This window comes from Telmatherina bonti (assembly GCF_933228915.1).
Source record: "Telmatherina bonti genome assembly, chromosome: 8".
In the NCBI taxonomy this organism is placed as follows: Eukaryota; Metazoa; Chordata; class Actinopteri; order Atheriniformes; family Telmatherinidae; genus Telmatherina; species Telmatherina bonti.
Window position 1 is genome coordinate 5,387,899 of NC_136626.1, and position 7,521 is coordinate 5,395,419.

The window sequence follows — 7,521 nt, forward strand, 5'->3', positions numbered from 1 at the left end:
AAGTGTGTTTGTTAAGTGTGTGTGTTGTTAAGTGTGTGTGTTATTAAGTGTGTGTGTTATTAAAGTGTGTGTGCTATTAAGTGTGTGTGCTATTAAGTGTGTTTGTTATTAAAGTGTGTGTTATTAAGTGTGTTTGTTATTAAGTGTGTTTGTTATTAAGTGTGTGTGTTATTAAGCGTGTTTGTTATTAAGTGTGTGTGTTATTAAGTGTGTTTGTTATTAGGTGTGTTTGTTATTAAGTGTGTGTGTTATTAAGTGTGTGTGTTATTAAGTGTGTGTGTTATTAAGTGTGTTTGTTATTAGGTGTGTTTGTTATTAAGTGTGTGTGTTATTAAGTGTGTGTGTTATTAAGTGTGTGTGTTAAGTTTGTGTGTTATTAAGTGTGTGTGTTATTAAGTTTGTTTGTTATTAAGTGTGTTTGTTAAGTGTGTGTGTTATTAAGTGTGTTTGTTATTAAGTGTGTGTTATTAAGTGTGTGTGTTATTAAGTGTGTGTTATTAAGTGTGTTTGTTATTAAGTATGTTTGTTATTAAGTGTGTGTGTGTTATTAAGTGTGTGTGTGTTATTAAGTGTGTGTTATTAAGTTTGTGTGTTATTAAGTGTGTGTGTGTTATTAAGTGTGTGTTATTAAGTTTGTTTGTTATTAAGTGTGTTTGTTAAGTGTGTGTGTTATTAAGTGTGCCTGTTATTAAGTGTGTGTGTTATTAAGTGTGTGTGTTATTAAGTGTGTGTGTTATTAGGTTTGTTTGTTATTAAGTGTGTTTGTTAAGTGTGTGTGTTATTAAGTGTGTTTGTTATTAAGTGTGTGTGTTATTAAAGTGTGTTTGTTATTAAGTGTGTGTGTTATTAAGTGTGTTTGTTATTAAAGTGTGTGTGTTATTAAGTGTGTGTGTTATTAAAGTGTGTGTGTTATTAAGTGTGTGTGTTATTAAGTGTGTTTGTTATTAAGTGTGTGTTATTAAGTGTGTGTTATTAAGTGTGTGTTATTAAGTGTGTGTGTTATTAAGTGTGTGTGTTATTAAGTGTGTGTTATTAAGTGTGTTTGTTATTAAGTGTGTGTGTTATTAAGTGTGTTTGTTATTAAAGTGTGTGTGTTATTAAGTATGTTTGTTATTAAGTGTGTGTTATTAAGTGTGTTTGTTATTAAGTGTGTGTTATTAAGTGTGTGTTATTAAGTGTGTGTGTTATTAAGTGTGTGTGTTATTAGGTGTGTTTGTTATTAGGTGTGTTTGTTAGTAAGTGTGTTTGTTATTAAGTGTGTGTGTTATTAAAGTGTGTGTTATTAAGTGTGTTTGTTATTAAGTGTGTTTGTTATTAAGTGTGTGTGTTATTAAGTGTGTTTGTTATTAAAGTGTGTGTGTTATTAAGTATGTTTGTTATTAAGTGTGTGTGTTATTAAGTGTGTTTGTTATTAAGTGTGTGTTATTAAGTGTGTGTTATTAAGTGTGTGTGTTATTAAGTGTGTGTGTTATTAAGTGTGTTTGTTATTAAGTGTGTTAAGTGTGTGTGTTATTAAGTGTGTTTGTTATTAAGTGTGTGTGTTATTAAGTGTGTGTGTTATTAAAGTGTGTGTTATTAAAGTGTGTGTTATTAAGTGTGTGTGTTATGAAGTGTGTGTGTTATGAAGTGTGTGTGTTATGAAGTGTGTTTGTTATTAAGTGTGTTTGTTATTAAGTGTGTTAAGTGTGTGTGTTATTAAGTGTGTTTGTTATTAAGTGTGTGTGTTATTAAAGTGTGTGTTATTAAAGTGTGTGTTATTAAGTGTGTGTGTTATTAAGTGTGTTTGTTATTAAGTGTGTTTGTTATTAAGTGTGTTAAGTGTGTGTGTTATTAAGTGTGTTTGTTATTAAGTGTGTGTGTTATTAAGTGTGTGTGTTATTAAAGTGTGTGTTATTAAAGTGTGTGTTATTAAGTGTGTGTGTTATTAAGTGTGTGTGTTATGAAGTGTGTGTGTTATGAAGTGTGTGTGTTATGAAGTGTGTTTGTTATTAAGTTTGTTTGTTATTAAGTGTGTGTTATTAAGTGTGTGTGTTATTAAAGTGTGTGTTATTAAAGTGTGTGTTATTAAGTGTGTGTGTTATTAAGTGTGTGTGTTATTAAGTGTGTGTGTTATTAAAGTGTGTGTTATTAAAGTGTGTGTTATTAAGTGTGTGTGTTATTAAGTGTGTGTGTTATGAAGTGTGTGTGTTATGAAGTGTGTGTGTTATGAAGTGTGTTTGTTATTAAGTGTGTGTGTTATTAAGTGTGTGTGTTATTAAAGTGTGTGTTATTAAAGTGTGTGTTATTAAGTGTGTGTGTTATTAAGTGTGTGTGTTATGAAGTGTGTGTGTTATGAAGTGTGTGTGTTATGAAGTGTGTTTGTTATTAAGTTTGTTTGTTATTAAGTGTGTGTTATTAAAGTGTGTGTTATTAAGTGTGTGTGTTATTAAGTGTGTGTGTTATGAAGTGTGTGTGTTATGAAGTGTGTTTGTTATTAAGTGTGTTTGTTATTAAGTGTGTTTGTTATTGTGTGTGTGTTATTAAGTTTGTGTGTTATTAAGTGTGTGTTTTATTAAGTGTGTGTGTTATTAAGTGTGTGTGTTATTAAGTGTGTGTGTTATTAAGTGTGTTTGTTATTAAGTGTGTGTGTTATTAAGTGTGTGTGTTATTAAGTTTGTGTGTTATTAATGTGTGTGTTATTAAGTGTGTGTGTTATTAAGTGTGTGTGCTATTAAGTGTGTTTGTTATTAAGTGTGTGTGTTATTAAGTGTGTGTGTTATTAAGTGTGTGTGTTATTAAGTTTGTGTGTTATTAATGTGTGTGTTATTAAGTGTGTGTGTTATTAAGTGTGTTTGTTATTAGGTGTGTGTGTTATTAAGTGTGTGTGTTATTAAGTGTGTTTGTTATTAAAGTGTGTGTTATTAAGTGTGTTTGTTATTAAGTGTGTTTGTTATTAAGTGTGTTTGTTATTAAGTGTGTGTGTTATTAAGTGTGTGTGTTATTAAGTGTGTTTGTTATTAAAGTGTGTGTTATTAAGTGTGTGTTATTAAGTGTGTTTGTTATTAAGTGTGTGTGTTATTAAGTGTGTGTTATTAAGTGTGTTTGTTATTAAGTGTGTGTTATTAAGTGTGTTTGTTATTAGGTGTGTGTGTTATTAAGTGTGTGTGTTATTAAGTGTGTTTGTTATTAAAGTGTGTGTTATTAAGTGTGTTTGTTATTAAGTGTGTGTTATTAAGCGTGTTTGTTATTAAAGTGTGTGTGTTATTAAGTGTGTTTGTTATTAAGTGTGTGTTATTAAGTGTGTTTGTTATTAGGTGTGTGTGTTATTAAGTGTGTGTGTTATTAAGTGTGTTTGTTATTAAAGTGTGTGTTATTAAGTGTGTTTGTTATTAAGTGTGTGTGTTATTAAGTGTGTGTGTTATTAAGTGTGTGTGTTATTAAGTGTGTGTGTTATTAAGTGTGTGTGTTATTAAGTGTGTGTGTTATTAAGCGTGTTTGTTATTAAGTGTGTGTGTTATTAAGTGTGTTTGTTATTAAGTGTGTGTGTTATTAACGGTGTGTGTTATTAAGTGTGTGTGTTATTAAGTGTGTGTGTTATTAAGTGTGTTTGTTATTAAGTGTGTGTGTTATTAAGTGTGTTTGTTATTAAGTGTGTGTGTTATTAAGTGTGTGTGTTATTAAGTGTGTTTGTTATTAAGTGTGTGTGTTATTAAGCGTGTTTGTTATTAAGTGTGTGTGTTATTAAGTGTGTGTGTTATTAAGTGTGTGTGTTATTAAGTGTGTGTGTTATTAAGTGTGTTTGTTATTAAGTGTGTGTGTTATTAAGTGTGTGTGTTATTAAGTGTGTTTGTTATTAAGTGTGTGTGTTATTAAGTGTGTTTGTTATTAAGTGTGTGTGTTATTAAGCGTGTTTGTTATTAAGTGTGTGTGTTATTAAGCGTGTTTGTTATTAAGTGTGTGTGTTATTAAGCGTGTTTGTTATTAAGTGTGTGTGTCATTAAGCGTGTTTGTTATTAAGTGTGTGTGTGTGTGTGTGCCGTTTCTCAGCAGGTAAAAACAGAATTTCCTCCTTCAGCTATGAATCATGCCATTTCCAAGCGCCTGCCGGACATGAGTGAACACACACACACACACACACACACACACACACACGCTTCTCTGAGAGTCGAACCTTCATCATGAGTCATCTCCACTCCATCTCTTTTCAGTTGTCCTGCATAAATGTCCATTCCGGCAGCTGTCAGGACATGCGTGGGACGGGGGTGGGGCTTAACACCAGGTGTGAACCTGCGTAACAATCTGCAGGTCTGAACTGGGTCAGTTTCATCTGGATGGTTTACATGCAGAAGAAAGACGAAGCAAGCAACTTTTACAAGGGACGGGAATGTTAAAGCGCTGCTTATTTACAGTCCGAGTCCGTACGTAAATGGTGACATCACTTCCTCTTATTTTCAAAACATGGTGGAGTCCACGGTCTTAGCATTACCTGCTAATGTAGGAACCCACCGTCTTAGCATTATCAACTGAAGTGAGAGCCCACAGTCTCAAAGTTCACTGTTGATGTAAGAGTCCACTGTCTTTATTTTAGCTGCAAATCACAGAATCAGTCGTCTTAGTGATAGCGGCTAATGTGAGAGTCCACAATCTTAGCATTAGCAAGTGATGTGAGAGCCCAGGGTCTTGGCTGCTAGGGTGACAGCCCCACTGTTAGCATTAGATGCTAATGTGATAGCCTAAAATCTTTTCGTTAGCTGTATAGGAGCCCATGGTCTTAGCTTTAGCTGCTAATGAAAGAGCACACGGTTTTAGCATGAGTTATATGACAGCCAACAGTCTCAGCGTTAGCAGCTATTATGAGAGCTGCAGTCTTAGCATTAGCTGCTAACTGTGCTAGATTAGACGGCTCTTCATTCTTGTTTCTGATGCAGGATGAACAGAGACGTCCAGCAGGATTGAGACGGAGGAAGCTGTTTCCCGTCTTTCTGCTGCCGTCGTCATTTCTCCGGTCAGGCTGGTCCAGAGGAGAGGACGGACCGAGCAGTAATTATTCAGCATGTTCTCATGTATAATTAATCAGGAGCTGTATCAGCTTGTTCTCAGCGGGGTGGATGAGGCCTGACGTCTGCAGGAAAGCTTCATGGTGTCAGTTTATTCATCACTTTGTCTCTGTTAACCTGCAGCTCCGACCACCGCTTTAATCTGTCCGATAAATTTAACATCAAGCACGCATGCAGTGTGATGCTGCATGGGAAACAAACATACAAATCAATACAAAGCTGCAGTCTGCTCATTAGTTGTTAAGCATATAAAAGAGACAGGTGTTTACGTTTAAACTGGCAGCAATTTTCTTACATAAAGGAAAATTAAATAGATTTGATGAATATTAGATTTTAGAATAAAAGATCAATCATGAATAATAAAATAATTGTTCTAAATAAAATCAAAATGAATATTTCAACTATAAGAATAATTTTAAATAAAAATATTTGTAATATTGTGAATTATTTTATTTTAAAGCATTATTATGCATTAAAATATTAATTATATAAAATATAATTATTATATATATATATATATAGATAGATAGATAGATAGATAGATAGATAGATAGATAGATAGATAGATATACACATATTATATATATTTTATATTATACTATATATTTTTTTAATATATGATAATTTAACAATATATAATAGCATATAAGTATAAAATATTTCAATTAAACAAATATTTAAAACAAATGGTGTATTTAATCTTCTGGGAATAAATGTGTAAACAGAAACAGAAAAAGTTGTGAAAACCCAGCAGATGATGCGTTCAGGTGCTCGTCTGTATAAACTGAAGGAGAAGGATCCAGTTTCTATCCAATCCCTCTCAGAGGTTTATGGAAACTGAAGGGGAGAGTAATGATGAAGTTTTTAACAGAAAGCGTCTCGGTCTGAAAGCAGCAGAAAGGTTTGCAGCTGAAGCACAGAGGAACAGCCGCTGTGCAGGAAGCTGCTGAAGAAGCGGCTCTGCTGCCCTCTGCTGGCCGCGGCCGGTCATCTCATGCAGCAGAAACTCACTCTGACTTGATCCTGTTTTAATTCTTTCATTGATTCATTTGTCTCCACAAAATCAGTTTTCCTTCCCCCCGAACAGAGACCGGACCAGACCAGACCAGAGACCAGACCAGACCAGACCAGACCAGACCAGACCAGAGACCATACCAGACCAGAGACCAGACCAGACCAGAGACCAGATCAGACCAGAGACCATACCAGACCAGAGACCAGACCAGACCAGAGACCAGACCAGACCAGAGACCAGACCAGACCAGACCAGAGACCATACCAGACCAGAGACCAGACCAGACCAGAGACCAGACCAGACCAGACCAGACCAGACCAGAGACCATACCAGACCAGAGACCAGACCAGACCAGACCAGAGACCAGACCAGACCAGACCAGACCAGAGACCATACCAGACCAGAGACCAGACCAGACCAGAGACCAGACCAGACCAGACCAGACCAGACCAGACCAGACCAGAGACCATACCAGACCAGAGACCAGACCAGACCAGAGACCAGACCAGACCAGACCAGACCAGAGACCATACCAGACCAGAGACCAGACCAGACCAGAGACCAGACCAGACCAGAGACCAGACCAGACCAGACCAGACCAGACCAGACCAGACCAGAGACCGGACCAGACCAGACCAGACCAGACCAGAGACCAGACCAGACCAGACCAGACCAGAGACCGGACCAGACCAGACCAGAGACCGGACCAGACCAGACCAGAGACCAGACCAGACCAGAGACCATACCAGACCAGAGACCAGACCAGACCAGAGACCAGACCAGACCAGAGACCAGACCAGACCAGACCAGACCAGACCAGAGACCAGACCAGAGACCAGACCAGACCAGACCAGACCAGACCAGACCGGACCAGACCAGAGACCGGACCAGACCAGACCAGACCAGACCAGACCAGAGACCAGACCAGACCAGACCAGACCAGAGACCGGACCAGACCAGACCAGAGACCGGACCAGACCAGACCAGACCAGACCAGACCAGAGACCGGACCAGACCAGACCAGACCAGACCAGACCAGACCAGAGACCGGACCAGACCAGAGACCAGACCAGACCAGACCAGAGACCAGACCAGACCAGACCAGAGACCGGACCAGACCAGACCAGAGACCAGACCAGACCAGAGACCAGACCAGAGACCAGACCAGACCAGACCAGACCAGACCAGAGACCGGACCAGACCAGAGACCAGACCAGACCAGACAAGACCAGACCAGACCAGAGACCAGACCAGACCAGAGACCAGACCAGACCAGACCAGACCAGACCAGACCAGAGACCGGACCAGACCAGAGACCAGACCAGACCAGACCAGACCAGAGACCAGACCAGACCAGAGACCAGACCAGACCAGACCAGAGTCCAGACCAGACCAGACCAGACCAGAGTCCAGACCAGACCAGAGGCCAGACCAGACCAGACTAGAGACCAGACCAGAGACCAGACCAGA